Raw genomic sequence first — 20,517 nt, forward strand, 5'->3', positions numbered from 1 at the left:
GATAGATGATAGATAGATAGATAGATGATAGATAGATAGATAGATAGATGATAGATAGATAGATAGATAGATAGATAGATAGATAGATAGATAGATAGATAGATAGATAGATAGATGATAGATAGATAGATAGATAGATAGATAGATAGATAGATAGATAGATAGATAGATAGATAGATGATGGATGGATGGATAGATGAAAGATAGATGATAGATAAGTAGGTAGGTAGGTAGATGATAGATAAATAGATGATAGATAGGTAGATAGATGATAGATAGATAGATGATAGATAGATGATAGATAGATAGATAGATGATAGATAGATAGATAGATAGATAGATAGATAGATAGATAGATAGATAGATAGATAGATAGATAGATAGATAGATAGATAGATAGATAGATAGATAGATAGATAGATAGATGATAGACAGACAGACAGACAGACAGACAGATAGATAGTTGAAAGTTGTCTTCTAAATCAAGAAGGGCTTGGTCTGTAATAAGATTCAACGCGTGCAATTCTGCTGCTCTGCGCACAAGCTAGGGGCTTTTAGTGTCTCTCAACTGGGAAATAGAAACTTAAAGTGGGGCCAAAATGGAGCTTGGGGACAGCATGTGTCACCTGCTTATAGGTTCCAGTGACACAGACTCCTTAGGATAGAGCATAAGGTGGCAGGTGAGGAAGCCAGGGTACATAAGACCAATCCAGTCAAGGGATCTTCCTGGGAAATGTGGCTGCCTCTAGTCCCAGGGTCATTCTTCCATAAAGGGACAGAAAGGGGCAGGGTCCTGCTTTTCCATCCCGGAAACTCTGCCCAGCTCTCGAGGCTTCTGGAGGCCCTCCTGGAAGCCCAGGCAGCTGCAGGCTGTAATGTCTGTGTGGGCTGGGGGACTACAGGAGCCTGGTGGAGGAGCCCTGCCCTCCTCTCTCTGCCTCTGTTGCAGCCCCACTCTGTACTTGCCATGCTGCTCTCTAGTTCAGCTTGCTGCGTCCAGTAGATGCGTCGCTGCAGGCCAGCTACGTTCCTGTTAACTCAGAAGAGTCTGGTGTGGACAATAAATTGCAGGCACCCTGTTCACAGCTCAGGGCCCTCTTTTATTTAACTGATTGCATCAGCTTCTTTTTTTTTTTTTTTTTGTAAGCACAGAACCAACCTTTACAACAGGTCAGCAAAATGATTCTGTCTAATAGAGCAAGGGTAAGAGAACAAATGAGACCAAAAAGGAACAAAAAATTCTAGGAGAACATGGTAAGGATAAGGAGAAACAACCCCACCCCATCTTCCTGGGTCTCCTGGCCTGGGCTGGCCCAAGAGAACAGGGTCACTGGACTGCCCTGAGAACCACATACTGGGAAGGACTTGGGGAAGTAGATTCTAGGGAGACTGAGACCCAGCTCTGGAGGAATCCTTGCAGATTACCTCTGTCCTGGGCCTGGAGTTTGAGAAGGACTTAGCATTCCCTGCAGAGACAGTTCGGGTGGAACAAAGGGCCCCAGGCACTCTCTAGGCTGTGTGGGGCTGACACAGTGCAGAGCCTCCAAACGTTGGTGGTGTAAGATGTCTGAGTTCAAATTACCTGGTAAAAATCTCAGACACTTTTGCTCTGTAAATTATTAAATCATTTCCCTGGGTTTATTATAACCAGTTTTTGTTTTTTTTCTTTTAAACCCCCTGTGTTAGTCTCTAAGGGCTGCGGTAACAAGTCACCACACACTTGGTAGCTTGAGACAACACAGATTTATTCCCTTATGTCTCTGGAAGTCAAAAGTCCAAAATGAGTCATCAGCGGACAAACTCAAGGTGTTGGCAAGACTGGTTCCTTCTGGATGTTCCAGGGTAGATATCTGCTTCCTTGCCTTTTCCATCTTCTGGAAACCACCTGCATTCCTTGATTTCTGACCCCTTCCTCACACCATAATGCCTTATTTCCCCCTACTTCCATGGTCACATTGTCTTCTTCTATTCTATGACCAAATCTCCCCCTGCCTCTCTCTTACAAGGACAATTGTGATTGCATTTAGGGCCCACCTGCATAATACAGGATAATCTCCTCCTCTCAATATCCTTAACTTAATCACATCTAGAAAGACCCTTTCTCCATGTAAAGTAACATATCCACTAGTTTAGGGATGGACACCTTCCCTGAGGCCATTGTTCAACTGACCACACTACCCTTCTCAGGTTGAACTGTTAGCCTTGTTTGTCCCCCTTTCAAGGTAGGTACTGGGCCCCTGCTCCTTACCATACTGTCTGTACAGACTGTCTCTCACATGTCTCCAAGCTTAAACTTCCAAACAACCCACGAGCAGGGTTGTTTTACAAATAAGAAATTGGGAAGGAACTAACATTGATTGAATTAAATAATTCAAATGTCAATTGAGCACCATTATATATATATCCTGTACTTTCATTACAAGTTCCTGGGTGGCTCAAATAGTAAAGTGCTCTGCTGCTAACCAAAAGATTGGCAGTTCAAATCCATTCAGAAGTGCCTTGAAAGAAAGGGCTGGTGATCTACTTCTGAAAGATCATAGTCATTGCAAACCCTGTAAAGCAGTCCTTCTCTGAAACACCTGGGGTTGAAATTAGCCCAGTGACAACTGGTTTTGGTATGTTCATTGCCATATTAGATCCTCCCCCACAATAGGGAGGTAGTGTTGGGTTAATTTACCTAAAACTGAAAAGCCAAAAGTGAAGGTGCTGAACTTGAACCCAGATCCGAGGTTTCCAAGCACTCAGATAGCTCCACTCCATCTTTTCCTGTCTAGCACTCACAGACCTACAGTGGACAGGCGCAGTAGCAGCAGGGCACCCTTTTAGGTGTCTCTTTGTGGTGTGCAGTGGCCATTTTCTTTGGATGTTTCCAGGACCACAGAACATCAGGCAAAGAAAGAGACTTAGAGAAAATACACCCCAAGTGATTGTCTGGGAGCTTATTAAAAACAAATGCCTCTGGGCCTACACTGAGAGATTTTAATTTAGTAGGTCTGGGGAGAGACCCAAGAAGCTGGTTTGGTAACATGCTCAACCTGTCAGGAAAGGAAGACACCTAAACGAGAAGGGTAATAAACTTCCTTTTTTTTTTTTTTTTTAGAAGGTAGAATTTAGATTTTCTTCTTGGGAAATGAGTTTGTGTATATGGAGGCTAACTGTGCCATTAGACACCAGCAAATAATTCTGAACAACTTTCTGTTCTTTTAACAGATTTGGTCTACTGAAGAAATTTGACAGTGTGGGCTCTGATTTGAATGGGGGAGACCAGTGACAGGTGGGTTCCATATTGTGGAATGGAGCACGTGGAGATGACTAGAGTTAACTTGTACATGAGCATGTTGGAAAGAAATAACAAGTGCCCATAAGAACCTCTACATTGTAATCTGAATAACTGCACTTTCCAGGAAGTAATTGACTACTGAAGAATATTCAACATCAGGGAGGAGGTAGGCAGAAACCAGGGGTTATAGATTCACTGGAAATGTTAGTGCAAATTTAAGGTTTGTTACTCCTTGGAATCTTGAGAAATGGAGCATTGAAACTAAATTTGGATTGGGGGAGGGCATGTCTAGTCCAGGCACCTGGGCATTTGATTGGTTTAGAGGGATTTGTTCTGTAGCCACACCTTGTTTGGATATATAAACTCACCACATCTCCTGTTCATCTAAGTTGTGTTTCCCAAGCAGCCTTCCCTGGGACAGATGTGCCAGTGTGTGACACATGGTGAAAACCAGATTCCTGAATGAGGCCCACTATCACACTGGGGTCTGAGTTAGCAGTGCATTTGGCCTTACTATAAGCTGATTTCTTGGAAGGGCTCAGAATTATGGCTAGATATGCCTTTGGTGGAAGAGTGTGCTCTGAGAGAGAAGCAATAGTTCCAAACGCTTTTCAGAGGACCAGTTCTAAAGTGAAGTGAAGTCAGAGTTTTCACCCTGGATCTCTACTTCCCAGTGTGACAGGATCCAGACCAGAGTTCTGCAGACAGCTTTTTTGGATGCTAAGTATGTGTCCTGTGATCTCCGTAAAAGGAAGAAACTATTGAATTTTCTGTCCACTTAGTAGTGTCTTCTGTTAATCATGGGTGAGAGGTTTGCATTATTTACGAAGAGCTTTGACAACTCAGCAGTTTATGGCGTATAGATGAAGAAAATGAACTCTTTATCATCTAATAAAATGCTGCATATTAACTTCAGTATTGATCTTTTAAAAAAGAAATCATAGATTATCTTGTAGTGAAGTAGGAAGGATAAATAGCGGTTTTACATTCAACATAACCTCACAACCTTTGTGGCTGTAGTTTGTGATAGCAGGTATTACTTTAAAGATAAGAAGATTTATTTTATCCATTATAAATTCTTCTCAGAGCAAAGAGCTGTCTTATTAAAATGCTGGAAGTTCATCCATGTGGGACAAGCCCCTGTATACCAGTGAGGCAAACAAAAATGAATTCAAGCTTGCAATGGGAAAAGGACATGTAAAGAAATTAATCTGTAGGCTACTCGGTTTTAGAACATGATCTAAGACATGATATGACCAAAAATGGAAAAGAGTTTCCAGGTTTCCATGCGGAGAGTTTGTTATTTAAAATGATTAGGGGAGGTGAGTCCAGGCAAACTTGAACACTGAGATTTGCCCCAGCCTCTCTGACTGCTGTTTCTTACACTTTTACTTCACCTTTTCTTTCTCCATTTCCTCCTGAGTGTGGGCCAATTCACACATAACTATTTCCAGCATCAAGCAACACGACATGTGATTATAGAGTCCCCTGGTATGGTCTCTTACAAAGATGTCTGGTAGAGGGGTGATGAAAGGCCCATCCTAGCCTGGTTAAAAACTCGATTTTGCCTTTTACCTTCCTCCTTCCCATTATGTGCTGCTCTTCTGCCCTGAGATTCCAAGGCCCTCATGCCAACATTTACTTCTGAAAATCTCTCCTCAAAGACTCACTTTCCTCAATGTGTGCCCTGCCTCAGAATTGCCACTTGATTTTCTCTCCCCTTGCTGAAATCCAGCTTCCTTGGTATTGAGTACTGGTGTTGACCTGGCGCCATCCCCCACACGTCCAGTAGTGCCTGCTTCTGCACTACAGTAGTACCTGCTTATACAGGGGTATAATGGCCCTGGACTTCTAGGCAGCGTTGTGACATGTGTGTAGAAAGGCGAAGGGGGTAGGAGTCCTTCAGATCTCCTGCTCTTGCTCCAGTGGATGACCAGGAAACCAAGTGAGATCTTAGTTCTTAACTCAGAGGCTTAGATCAATACTCAGTTTCTGGAGCCAGGGAAACCAGAACATGGAGGAACCAGGACTGACCTTAGTTTTAAGGTAGTTAAAGCTTCCTTGTCCTATCTCCAGATATGTGGGGTGGTCAGAGGTGGGTTTCAAAATCCGAAACTTCCTTAATCTGATATTAGAGGTAGCATCTAGAAAACTGAAGTAAACGTAATAGGTAATGGTGAAATATCAGAAGTACTCATTAAGATCATAAACAAGAAAAGGACACTTACTGTTACTACTATTAACTAATACTGGATAGGAAACACTAGCAATAAGAAAAAAGACATGTAAATAATGGAAAGAAAGAAGGAAAACCTCCATTTTAAAAAGTTTTATATGATTTGGCAAACCTTCTGCTAAAGACCTCTTTAAAATCTTAAAAAGCAAAGATGTCACTTAGATGACTAAGTGACACCTGATCCAAGCCATGGTCTTTTCTTTTTTTTTTAATAATGTTTATTGAGCTTTAAGTGAAGGTTTACAAATCAAGTCAGTCTGTCGCATATAAGCTCATATACACCTTACTCCATATTCCCACTTACTCTCCCCCTAATGAGTCAGCCCTTCCAGTCTCTCTTTTCGTGACAATTTTGCCAGTTTCTAACCCTCTCTACCCTCCCATCTCCCCTCCAGACAGGAGACGCCAACACAGTCTCAAGTGACCACCTGATACAAGTAGCTCACTCTTCATCAGCATCTCTCTCCTACCCATTGTCCAGTCCCTTCCATGTCTGATGAGTTGTCTTCGGGGATGGTTCCTGTCCTGGGCCAGCAGAAGGTTTGGGGACTATGACCACCGGGATTCCTCTAGTCTCAGTCAGACCATTAAGTATGGTCTTTTTACGAGAATTTCGGGTCTGGGTCCCACTGATCTCCGGCTCCCTCAGGGATTCTCCGTTGTGCTCCCTGTCAGAGCAGTCATCAATTGTAGCCGATCACCATCTATTTCTTCTGGTCTCAGGATGATGTAAGTCTCTGGTTCCTGTGGCCCTTTCTGTCTCTTGGGCTCATAGTTATCATGTGACCTTGGTGTTCTTCATTCTCCTTTGATCCAGGTGGGTTGAGACCAATTGATGCATCTTAGATGGCCACTTGTTAGCATTTAAGACCCCAGACGCCACATTTCAAAGTGGGATGCAGAATGTTTTCATAATAGAATTATTTTGCCAATTGACTTAGAAGTCCCCTCAAACCATGGTCCCCAAACCCCGCCCTTGCTCCATTGACCTTTGAAGCATTCAGTTTATCCCAGAAACTTCTTTCCTTTGGTCCAGTCCAGTTGAGCTGACCTTCCATGTATTGAGTATTGTCCTTGCCTTCACCTAAAGCAGTTCTTATCTACTAACTAATCAGTAAAAAGCCCTCTCCCACCCTCCCTCCCTCCCCACCTCGTAACCACAGATGTATGTGTTCTTCTCAGTTTATACTATTTCTCAAGATCTTATAATAGTGGTCTTATACAATATTTGTCCTTTTGCCTCTGACTAATTTCGCTCAGCATAATGCCTTCCAGGTTCCTCCATGTTATGAAATGTTTCACAGATTCATCACTGTTCTTTATCGATGTGTAGTATTCCATTGTGTGAATATACCACAATTTATTTATCCATTCATGTGTTGATGGACACCTTGGTTGCTTCCAGCTTTTTGCTATTGTAAACAGAGCTGCAATAAACATGGGTGTACGTATATCTGTTTGTGTGAAGGCTCTTATTTCTCTAGGGTATATTCCGAGGAGTGGGATTTCTGGGTTGTATGGTAGTTCTATTTCTAACTTTTTAAGAAAACGCCAGATAGATTTCCAAAGTGGTTGTACCATTTTACATTCCCACCAGCAGTGTATAAGAGTTCCAATCTCTCCGCAGCCTCTCCAACATTTATTATTTTGTGTTTTTTGGATGAATGCCAGCCTTGTTGGAGTGAGATGGAATCTCATCGTAGTTTTAATTTGCATTTCTGTAATGGCTAATGATCGAGAGCATTTTCTCATATATCTGTTAGCTGCCTGAATATCTTCTTTAGTGAAGTGTGTGTTCGTATCATTTGCCCACTTCTTGATTGGGTTTTTGTCTTTTTGTGGTTGAGTTTTGACAGAATCATATAGATTTTAGAGATCAGACACTGGTCGGAGATGTCATAGCTGAAAATTCTTTCCCAGTCTGTAGGTGGTCTTTCTACTCTTTTGGAGAAGTCTTTAGATGAGCATAGGTGTTTGATTTTTAGGAGCTCCCAGTTATTTGGTTTCTCTTCGTCATTTTTGGTAATGTTTTGTATTCTGTTTATGCCTTGTATTAGGGCTCCTAACATTGTCCCTATTTTTTCTTCCATGATCTTTATCGTTTTAGTCTTTATAATTAGGTCTTTGATCCACTTGGAGTTAGTTTTTGTGCATGGTGTGAGGTATGGGTCCTGTTTCATTTTTTTGCAAATGGATATCCAGTTATGCCAGCACCATTTGTTAAAAAGACTATCTTTTCCCCAATTAGCTAACACTGGGCCTTTTTTCAAATATCAGCTGCTTATATGTGGATGGATTTATATCTGGGTTCTCAATTCTGTTCCATTGGTCTATGTCTCTGTTGTTGTACCAGTACCAGGCTGTTTTGACTACTGTGACTGTATAATAGGTTCTGAAATCAGGTAGAGTGAGGCCTCCCACTTTCTTCTTCTTTTTCAGTAATGTTTTGCTTATCCGAGGCTTCTTTCCCTTCCATATGAAGTTGGTGATTTGTTTCTCCATCATATTAAAAAATGACATTGGAATTTGGATCAGAAGTGCATTGTATCTATAGATGGCTTTTGGTAGAATAGACATTTTTACTATGTTAAGTCTTCCTGTCCATGAGCAAGGTATGTTTTTCCACTTAAGTAGGTCCTTTTTTGCAAATACCTTTTTTAAACAATATAAACGGCAACTATACATGCAGACTTTTTTTTTTTTTTTTAATACATGTGGACTTTCCCAGATAGAACACAAAGGAATCAAACCAATTACATCTGTGGAAAGAGATGATGAAAATGCTCGATATCATCAGTCGGAACAAGCCCAGGGGCCGACTGTGGAACAGACCATCAGTTGCTCATATGCAAGTTAAAGTTGAAGTTGAAAAATATTAGAACAAGTCCAAGAGAGCCAAAATACGACCTAGAGTATCCCACCTGAATTTAGAGACCATCTCAAGAATAGATTTAACACACTAATGACCAAAGGCCAGATGAGTTGTGGAAGGACATCATACATGACGAAACAAGAGGTCATTAAAAAGATAGGAAAGAAAGAAAAGACCAAAACTCATGTTCTTGAACATTGAATAGCTAAAGCAAAAGGAAGCAATGATGAAGTAAAAGAACTGAACAAAAGATTTCAGAGGGCAACTGGAGAAGACAAAGTAAAGTATTATAATGAAATATGCAAAGACCTGGAAATAGAAAACCAAAAAGGAAGAATACACTAGACATTTCTTAAGCTGAAAGAATTGAAGAAAAAAATTCAAGCCTCAAGTTGCAATATTGAAGGATTTTACCAGGAAACTATTAAACAAGGCAGGAAACATCAAAAGCAGATGGAAGGAATACACAGTCACTGTACCAAAAAGAACTGGTCAAAGTTCAACTGTTTCAGGTGGTAGCATATGATCAAGAACAATGGTATGAAAGGAAGAGGTCCAAGCTGCACTGCAGGCGCAGGCACTGGCAAAAAAAAAAAAAAAAAGAGGGCTCCAGGAATTGACAGAATGCCAACTGAGATGTTTCAACAAACAGACGCAGTGCCGGAGGTGCTCACTCATCTATGCCAAGGAATTTGGAAGACAGCATTTTAGCCAACCAACTGGAAGGGATCCATATTTGTACCCCTTCCCAAAAAAGGTAATTTAACAGAATGTGGAAATTATCAAACAATATCACTAATATTACACGCAAGTAAAATTTTGCTGAAAATCATTCATAAACAGTTGCAGCAGTACATCAACAGGGAACTTACAGAAATTGAAGCCAGAGTCCAAAGAGGACATAGAACAAGGGATATCACTGATGATCATGGCTGAAAGCAGTTTGAATCCACCAGTCGCTTTTTGGAAACCCTATTGGGCTGTTCTACTCTGTCGTATAGGGTCACTATGAGTCGCAATTGACTCAAGGACCTTAATGTGACAAGGGTAGGCCTGAATGTGACATCCATATTCCATCAGCTGGTATTCAGTCACCAGGCTACAAGAGAAGCTGGGAAAAGACGAATGGAAAATAGATTATGAGTAGTTGGCAATCCCTGTCATACTCTGCTCTTCTTGTCATGAAAAACTGCCCCCTTCTCTCATATATAGAAAGCATTCAAACCCCTCCCCAGGAGAAAAACCCAAGTCCAATCCAGCTCAAACCAGGCATCAGTGAGTGATGCCCACACTTCTCTTTCGGTCTAGATGTGGTTCTTACCACCCAGCTACCTGTAAACTGCATTCAGAGTAAGCCCAGTAAAACTCACAGTGAGAAAAGAAAGGCCAGGAGGCATACAGCTATCACCTCTCCCTAGAAAAAGTGGACTGTGGCTGGGCGCCATTGATTATACCCAGGATCTGCAACCTAGGACAGTCTCCCTGGCCCGTGTTTTTCAGTTGCCTCTGGCTTTACCCTTTGCGATTTTTTTTGTTTCCTTCCTTTCTCCTTCATGATTGCATTTGAATTGGGCATTGGAGAATATGTAGTTCTTGGTGGCTGTACAGTATTTGTAGCAATTTTCCAACTGGTGCCAATTTGGGGACCAAAGTTTATTTTACAGGCCCATTTTTAATTGTTTTAGGCCCAGCTCAGGATTTCTTTGGTGATACAATTTCCTCAAAAAATTTGTCGGCTTCTGATCTTTTTTCTGCCAATAAATTTGATGTGCCAACTACACTCGTACTGAAAATTATTCATCGTTTTACTAAAATAAATTTAACTAGGCATATTGTGTTTTTATTTGCTAAATCTGGCAAGCCTGAAGTTACCACACAGACTTTGCCCCAATGCCTGCTTCTGTGTGGCTGGGGCCTTTGTCTTCCCAGCGTTTCCTCACTACCCTTGCCTGCTAAGCTGGGTAACACATTTCAGGGCTGTGCTATGGCATCATGTCTGCTCAAGATCGCAATTTCTGCACTGCTTAGGGTAGGCTCAGCTGAGGTAACATATCCAAACTTGTAACAACTGCATCTCAGATAAATACATTTCACACTCATCTAATAGCTGAGTGGGGAGGAGAAGATTCTGCTCCACTCTGGTATTCAGAGACCCAAAAAGTAGTGGACAGAGGGTCTTCCAAGGTTATCCGGGGAGTTGTATCCCAGTCAGGCAGGACAAGAAGAGAGTTCAGGAGAACGTGTGAGTGGGTTTTAAGGGCCTGGCATAGAAGTAATACCTATCACTGGCTAAGACTTCAGATGTGTGCACATGACCAAAAGAAAGGAAAGCTGGGAAGTGACTGTTTGCCCAAGAAGAAGGGTTGACTAGAATTTTAAGAACTTCCAGCAGATTCTGCCACAAACCTAACAAAGAATGCACAAAGTTTGTGTGAATGAAATGTCAAACTTTGCTTGAAGGACATTAAAAAATCTAAATAAAAGGAGATATATGCAGTGTTCCTAAGTGGAAAGCTACAGTCATGTAAACGTGTAAGTTGTTTCCTATTAGTCATGACCACTCAATCAAATCTTAACTGAATTTTTTATGGAACCTGATAAAAATACTTCAAAATTTCATACAGTAGAGAATATATATATATATACACACATATATATTTAAAGAACAATGAGGTGGAGAATTTACCACTCAGTATTATTATTATTATATGTATTGCAGTTAAAACACCATGGTACTGGTGTTTTAATTATTTTACCTCTCAGCATCACTATATATTATCGTAATTAAAACACTCTGGAACTGGTAAGGAGCCCTGGTGGTGCAGTGGTTAAAGCGCTGGGCTGCTAACCTAAAGGTTGGTGATTTGAAACCACTAGCAGCTCATGGGAGAAAGATGTGACAGTCTCCTTCCATAAGGATTTACAGCCTTGAAAACCTTATGGTGTCGCTATGTACTGGAACCCACTCAACAGCAGTGGACTTGGTTTGGTTTGGGTTTTATGGCACTGGTACTGTTATTTAGAACAAATAATTAACTAAGTTTACGATAAAAATGGTGTTTCAAGTCAGGGGTAAGTGAATAGCCTATTCAAGAACTAATTTTGGGGTAAGTAGATGTCTATATGGAAAAAAAAAATTCCTTACATTTTACAAAAAAAGATTCAAATATAAACCAGAGCTGTACACTTGGAAAAAATATTAAAGAATGTTTTCCTAATATTGGAATGGTGCAAAGGCCAGATGATAATCAAAACTAGAAACTTAATAGAAGAAAATATAGGGGAATGATTCCATAATATTGGAAGGGTGTAAAAGTGTTTCTAAGCAAAACGCAAAACTCAGAAGCCATAAATAAATCTGCTGACCTGTTTGTCTTCATAAAGCCTGAAAATTTCAATAGAAAAAAGGCTACCACAAACTGTTAAAAGGCAAGATTAGAAAACATTTGCAACATATTACATGCTGGGTGGATTAGATTTCCTTCTAATGACAGCAACTGAGTTCATCCCTCAGAGTCCTTGCCTTGGTTATGAGAAGCTTGCTCCTGTTCTGGGCTCCAACCCAGAGTCTTTCCTCCCTCAGTTAGCCCAGCCCTGTAGGCACCACATCCCACTATGTGACAGATCAAAAACTCTGCGATATGTGCAAGGACTGATGAGTCAGTGGAGCCAGGATTTGGGGAGGTTGCTATTTGGCTCAAAAGATCAGAGCTTTTCTGACCAAAATAAAACCAAACAACAATCAAGAGGGTGTCTGAAGAGCCCAGTAAATTGTAAAATAGATGAATAGTCTGAGCACCCCAAGCCATGGGTGCGAACTTCCAGTGTACAAGGGAAGCTCCTTCCAGAGGTGACAGAGGGATTGATCACAAATAAGAAAAGTTATTAAGTCCATTGGAGATGGCAGCTGTCAGCCCCAGCATTGCAGAAATCACCAGAAAACTAAAACCACTGGTGAAGTACTCAGTGTGGAAAAACTAAAGCTCTCCTGCTCTAGGATTTAAACACATTAAATTAGAAATTTAGCAGTCCAGGTCTAACACATTTCTCTCTCTCTGTCTCTTAAGTATTATCAAACCAAGAATTGGTTAGTGGGGAGGAGTTCTCCTAAAATACAAAATATTTTTCCATTGCACTTAAACAGTAGTGCATTTCAGCTAGTTGCTATAATACCATTGATACAGTAGATGGAGAAATCTATTAAGTCCTTGAATTCTAATAATCTTGATGCCACAAGCCACATTAACAATATTAAGATTATTCCTTCAGAATGAACAAGTTAACCAGCTTTGTCCTTTCAAATTTCATCAAAGGTCATGGACTGCATCCAGGCAATAAAATTCAGTAAAGGCACTGAAGTTTCAGACATAAACAGGTTCCTGATACACAGCCGCTTGCAGGTGATGCAGTTTGTGGTGTAGCCAGGCCCCTGGGATACCTCCAGAACAGATGTTTACTGTCCTACAAAACAGCTCTTGCTATTCACAAACCCAAAGGTGGAAGGGATGAAGATAAATGAGCACTAATAAATAATTAATGCGTGAGTCGCACGGCTGTGTAGTTAATAGTTACTGCCAGGAAATTTACAATGACCTGAAGACACCCCTACATTTATCCAGTAATAGTGTTTCAACACCTATCTCTTTTGAAGTTTAAAATTAAGCATAAACAATATCAGCTGGGCTCCTTCACCAGCTCTTCCCCTAGGACCCTTAGAAGTAAAAATTATGCATAAAATGCAGCCACTTTGGGCCGTTACCAACATCTGACCTGAGGTTTTTGGATTGGTTTGGTTATGCTCTTAACCTTGAATGCATTGCTGAGGGGAAAATGGAATTCCAGTAACCCATGGCAAGCAATGGCATCATGATCAAATTATTGACTGAGATTGTTTGGGAAGACATGCTCATTGAAGCAAGTGCCTTGAGGTGCTGCATTTGACATCCCTGTTAGTGACAGTGACTACAACGCCTGTGGGGAGGGATGGGATAACCTCATCTGACTGCACAGATGCACAGGACAGCTTACAGACAGGCACGACAAGCTCAGTACTTTAAACTCCCTGCTCACTTCATGACCAGAGAATCAGACAGCTTCTATGGTGGCACTAAAAATTAATGCATACCTTTTTTCTTCTAGAAGCAAGATAGCTGTAGATGTGAAGCAGACTCAGAATTTAATTATGCGAGTTGCATAATTACAATGGAAGTGGAATCCTCAGACTCGCCAGACTCTTGTGTAAAAGTGGTAGTCTGAGATATAGAATTGGGAAACATGGATGCTTTCAGACAAAACAGAAACCTTGAACCCCTGAGTCTCTCTGAGCCACCCCTGCAAGAAGAAGGAGCCCACCCTCCTCATCTGAAAAACATCCCCTTTCTTGAAGACCTTTTAATAACTTCACATGGGGGAGAGTCTTACAAGGGGATGCCCATGGCCCTCAAGACCTACCTGCATCACCCATCATTGTCTTGTGGTCCATAATTAGGGTCAAATATCTTTATAGTCTGATCTACGATAAGATTGTTTATGCTCAAAAAAGAAGTAAAAATGAAGAGGAAATGATTTTGCTAATTCATAGGAAAGATGTGGGCATGAATTCTAAAAATGGTAAACCAAAGAGCTCAGACAGAATTCAACACTGAGTCAGACTTATCCACATGAGGACACTCCGCAGAGATTCTGGTAAAATGTGTGAACTCGAGCACCTTGTCGTAGCTCTCACAGTCTGCTTGGCTGGTGGAGTCAAATATGGGTTCAGCGATGACCTGCATGCAATTAGACCAAAATCTCCTGCCCTCTGTGATAACGCAGGTTGCATAAATATTGGTCACCTTGATATCACACAGAAGAAGACTCATGTCCACTACACTGATAACAAGTTTATTGAACCCGATGAGCAGGAAGTAGCAAGAACGTTATATGTTTTACTGAGAAAAATATGTACTGGAGGGCAATAGATGAACCTCATGAAAATTCAGGGCCCACACCTTGGCCTGGTGGCCTGAAAGATATTTCCTTCAAAGTTAGGAAAAGCTCCAATATTTTTACTGCCTACCAATAAAAAGGGGCACAACTGTGGGTAAGTCTCTTTGTAGGCAACATGCACTACACTGGAGTGTGATATTCCAACCTATTTATTAGTAACCTATAAACCTTCAGGAGCCCTGGTGGCACAGTGGTTAATAGCTCAGGCTGCTAACCAAAAGGTTGGCAGTTTGAATCCACCAGCCGCTCCTTAGAAACCTTAGGGGGCAGTTCTACTCTGTCCTGTAGGGTCGCTATAAGTTGGAATTGACTCGATGGAAAGTTGTTTTTTTTTTTTTTAATGAAGCTCCAGGTGTTGAGTGGAGCCCAGAATAGGTGTCTTGGGCTAAATGGGGCAGCATAACGGTACATGAAATGTCTATAGCCAGTCGGGACGCTGTATGGAATTTCTGGCAAGCCCAAGTAAGAGGATCATGGTGTGGATATGTTGGATTTGGGAGTAAAGCCGTGTTCTTTTCTGTATACAGATACTATTACTATTATTTTGTAAGAATAAACTCTTATAGTGCTATTGGGCCTTGTAGAGACTGACTCACTGACCATGTGATCTGAGCTGCCCAACATGAATTGACTACGCTCTGTCACACCAGACCACATGGTGAAAATAGGCTTGAGCAGCTCCAGAAGGCCCGAGTGGGCTTCATGGGCAGGTGGCTCAGACTATAGCACCTATGTTTGCTTCACTGTCTTTTCTCCTACAGTTTATATTTATATCACCATAGGGAGTTCCTTATGACAGGTTGTCTAAGAAAGAAAAACTCAGGCTGGTTTGCAAGTGATTCTGCCTGATACGCTAGCAACAACCACATGTGGATTGCCGCAGTGTTGCAGCTTCACTCTGGGATGGTCCTAAAAGACAGTGGTGAAGGGACGTCCTCCGAGTGGGCAAAATTTTAAACAATACATTTAGTCATTCACTTCCTCTAGGTCAGTGTGGGATAGAAGTAGAGATCTACATAAATTTATAGGCAGTATTTTGAGTATATGATCTAAGTCTTGGAAAGGACAGGATTAGTTGATTAGTGACACATAGACTAGAAAAGAGGTGTGTAAATGGACTTCTAAAAATCACAAAGAGTGAGGGAATATTTATGTCTCATGCAAATCTTCACTGAAGGCCATCTACTATACAGGTATATATCTCATGGAAGGCTCTGGGATGCTTGCTCCAAGGGTTCATGTACAAATTGGCTAAGGCAGTAGTGATGTAGGCTATATATGGGCTCGACAACATGTACATCCCCTGATGAAGGCATATGGTTGCTATCACTGCTGCAGATTTAACCCTCCAATATCTGACACCAACTTGACCTCCAATATGGTGTCAGTCCCCAGAGGAACTATTCAGTCACATGATAGCAGGCCGATTACAACACTGATCCCTTTCTTTCATGGAGAGGGCTGTAATTTGCTCTTCCTGGAGAAAACACTCATTCTAGATATGAATTTTTTCCATATTGGTAATATTTTTGCCAGCCTTAGCATTCATGGATGTGGGATTCAACATTCACAATCATATTATCTCATACAAGATGCTTATGATTAAGGAACCCACTTTACAATCAGAGAGTGCAGTAATAGACTCACGACCATGAAATTTACATATTCTGCTACACACCCTTTCACTCAAAGCAGCTGGCTTGATATAATGCCAGATTGCCTGAAGAAGACTCTATTATGGCACCAGTTAGGAGACAACACCTTGAAAGTGATATATACTTAGAACCAACAATCAATGATCCAAATATCCAAGTCTGGGAATCAAAAAGGTAGAATTGTCGAATGGTTCTTTTCACTATTATGCCTAACATCTCTCCTACAGAATTACTGTTTGCCATTCCCACAATATTTTGCTTTGCTGATTTGGAGGTCTTAGTTCCAAAGGAAGGAATGCTTCTGCCAAGGAACCCCAAAAATCTCATTGAATTGGAAATTGATATGGTATCCTGACATTTGGGGCTGCTTATTTCACTATAAAGAAGAGGGTTACTGTCCTAGCTGGGTGATTGATTCTGATTACCAAGGAGAAATTGGGTTGCTGCTACACAATGGAAGCAGGTATAACTATGTCTGGAACACAGGAGATTCTTTGGAGTGACTTTTGGTTCTTCTACGTCCAGCAGTAAGATGTAATGGACAACAATAGGAATTCCATAAAAACAGAACTGGTAAGAACTCTGATCTTTCAGGAATTAAGATTGGGGTAGCCTGAACAGGAAAAAAACCCCAGCCAGCTTAGATAAATATCAACTATGACCTTACGACCAGTTACAGAAATGAAGGCTATTGTGGATAGACGTGTTTTCTTCCTTACAGGCATGTATGCGAGTGTGTGTGTTGATTTAAACTTTTTTGTAAAGGGATATGTGAATTTTTGGCATGAGAATGTACTATAAATTCAGAAATATTTAATATATTTAATATGCCCCCCCCGAATGAGATAAATCACCATTAATTTTACTATCAGGTGTCCTCCAAAGAGGTAACAAGGAAATCTCTGCCATTTCCCTCGGGCCACTTATTGGCTCATTCATTGCAAATGTCTGGTGAGACCACAGTGCTGCCTCATTTACTTAGTCATGAACTCAGCCTGGAAAAGTTTCTAGCCCACTCAGAGATCAGGCACACACATTCTGTTGGAGTGGCAGAATCTGTCCTGTCCCTTATCAGCCTTCCATATATTCCATAATTAAGTTCCTACAAGCCTCTCTCATCTGTTCACTGATCACAACTGTGAGCGAGCTCTCCTTCATAGCACAAACTTGTCCCAGTCTTGTGAAATCTGTGATCACCGCAAACTTTGATTTTACTCATGTTTTTCCCCCCTGAACTATTTCCTTCCACTTACTCAGAAACCTACCAATTTCTAAATGCTCTGTTCATGTATGCTGACTTCTATGAGCCTTTACACAGCTCTAACCCAGTATCACACAGTTTATGCTTAATTCTTCTCAATTCATTGTATGAGGTTTTGTTTAGTCACTTCATACTTCCGTATACCTCAAAATTTCTTCCAACTGGCTTGAAATTGTTCCTTCTTTCTCTTTTGCCTGCTAAATCTAATAGGTCACTAACTCATTTTCACTCCTCTCCAAAACTGTACTTATCATTGTTGTTGATGTTTCCAGTGCTACTAGCACTAGTTCTCCTACAACTGCAAGAGCTACTGTCAGTATTCTTAGTGATGACAGCGTACAATGAGCATATACTCTGCTACACACACTGTCCTGAGTACTGTTCACGGATTATCTCCTATAAACCTCACCAAAATCTCATGAAATAGGTGTGAGCATTATTCTCATTTTACTTGTGAGGAAACTGAGACCTATGGCAGTTAAGAAATTTTCTAAAAGTCACTTGGAATGTAAAACTCTTGTTAATTTGTGGCAGATAATGTTTTAAACAGGAAAGATGATATTTTAGGTTGCTTGAGGGTCCTATGGGTTTGGGATGTCAAGTTCTAGGCCTAGAAATGTTCTGGTTGTTAATGGAAGATTACTTTTTGCCAAATTAACCCCTCAAAACAGAGGAGTTGTTTCCTTTCCTCCAAAAGATTTTGATCTCAGGAGGTATTATTCATTCAAGGGTCCACATTTTCAGATTCTCTGGCAAGCTGGTTGGTGGGGAAAGGCCTTTCACTTTAAATCATAAAGGCTGGTGACTTTAAAGTGATATTGGGTGGAGCCCAAGTGTTTTGTGAGGGCGTCCTGAGTGTGGCCTTGAGGGCCAGGCTCTGGGGGTGGGGAATGTGGTGGGGGAGGTCTGGGCCTCAGTCAAAACAACTGCACTTCTGTGTGTGCAGTTGTAGACGCGGATGCTGGTATAGATGTAGAAGGAGATGTATATACCGGGTAAATTTACATTTGAAAATAGAATCTGGTGTTTTAAAAACATAGTTTGAGATCCATTGTTTTAGTGCCACATGCGCATATTATGAAAGAAAAAATAAAGTCAGAGAGCAAATCTATATTCAAAGACAACATCCAAGTGTCCCCATTATGATCAGATGATTGTTCCCTGTGGTCTCTCAGAGGCCAGGAGCAGGAACTGCTTGAGCACAAGGACATATACCTAGCACCCTACAGGATTAAGATTGGGCAAACCATAAAAAAAATCCAAATCCATTGCCATCGAGTCAATTCCAACTCATAGTAACCCTAAAGGACAGAGTTTCCAAGGAGCACCTGGAGGATTTGAACTGCTGACCTTTTGGTTAGCAGCCATAGTACTTAGCAACTACACCACCAGGGTTTCCAAGGATTGGGCAGTGCCTGAGAATTTGAGGCTCAGGACTCTTAAGAGGGCACCCTGACCTAGAAAGGCCTAGTGCAGTGCTGCTGCCCTCACCAGTGGCCTCCCCTATAATCTGTCACTGGGAAGGGCAGGCAGCTTTCCAGCAGTGGGTGCCTTCATTGTTGTTCTCCAGCAAGCCTGGGGATGCGGATCTGGGGGTTTGATGGTATGATGCATCTTTTATCTCCCAGATACTTTTCATGGTTTTGCTCGTTGTTTGCAAGCCAAGTGCAACGGCCTCAGTGAGAAGAGTCAGGGTCTGCAAATTTATTACTAAATTATGATTTTATTAAGGACCAGAACCCACAGAACGAGGGCAAAGATGCCAGAGCCAGTATTTTAAATTCATAAATGTTTAGACTGGTTTATTTTCTGCCTCTGGGATTTACCATTCAAAGCCCCCAAGAGAAGAGAAAAAATAAGATAGAAAACATACAATGACCAATGAAGAAGATTCTTTTACTTCAGCTATGCCCGGGATAGCTGGACCTTCCAATGGAAATGACCAGTCCCCCATGGACCTATTGATAGAGAACTGAAATCTAGGTCCTCATGCTGAGAGGGTACCAGGGAGCCATACTGAGGCCTGTCTCCATCCCACACCTCAAGGACAGTGAGAATTTTATCCTCTCCTGGACTGCAGCCTGCCCTGATCCATCAAACAACTCCAACCTTTCTCCATATGAAAAATAGCAGTAGGTGGTCTGACTTCCTCCAGTATGAAGGGGCAAACTCAAATTAAAGGGCAGACACAGGCATAGCCTTTTTTTTTTTTTTAACCTCATTACTAATAGAGCCTTATATACTTTGCAAACATTTGAAAAATAAAATATGTTCCAGATCTGATCTGGGAGAGAAATTTCTGCATAGTGTACTGCATAAACCTCCTCCTAGGAGAAATTAGCATTCTGGGTAAATACTGCAGCATTTCCATAAAGGATTGATTGGATTAAAACTGCTTCTGAAAAACCAGCTACACACCCACTCTGAGAAAGTCATCCTGAGAGTGTCCAGTCATCCCGACTGGGTTCCGCAGGACTCCACAGACTTGCCTAGGCCCTCCAGCAACATGCTGATCCTGGTGTCCATGCCTGTTATCATTTAACCATTGTTTTTCCATGAAATTTCTTTCAAAAGCCAATCTTTGAATTGGCTCATTAGAGGTCCTTTTCCCTATTCACAAAGGTTATAATAAAACTTCCACATGTGATTACAACTGTTGTTAGTTGCCATGTAGGAATTGTCCCCATGTGTTAGAGAGTAAAATTACTCATAGAATTTTCTTCGCTGTAACCTTTCACAGGAGAGAAGACCTAGTGATCTACTCTGGCAAAGAATTACAGCCTTGGGAACCCTATGAGGCAGTTCTACTCTGTCCTATACGGTCGCTATAAGTTGTAATTGACTCGACAACACACAACAGCAGCAATATTTCAGAAGAAGATTGCCAGATCTTTTCTTCCATAGTGTAGCTGGGTGGTTTCAAACCACCAACTTCTAGGTTCGTAGTTCAGCACAAACTGTTTGTGCCACCTTGGGGACCTGGTGATTCCAACTGAAGTGATTAAAAAAAAAAAAAAGTATATCAGTGTGGAGAGGAACGGAAAGTATAGCAGATGTGGATTACATTTTGTCTGGTGTCTACAGTTAGTTACAAATACAGCCATGTCAACTATTTCCTTTGCATCTCCTTTGACAGCACCCACCCCATTTCATGGGAGAGTAAATGAAGGGCAAGGAGATCCACCTAAAATTCACAGCTAACACAGAAAGTGTCCAGGTCTTATT

Source organism: Elephas maximus, chromosome 13 (assembly GCF_024166365.1).
Source record: "Elephas maximus indicus isolate mEleMax1 chromosome 13, mEleMax1 primary haplotype, whole genome shotgun sequence".
Taxonomy (NCBI): Eukaryota; Metazoa; Chordata; class Mammalia; order Proboscidea; family Elephantidae; genus Elephas; species Elephas maximus.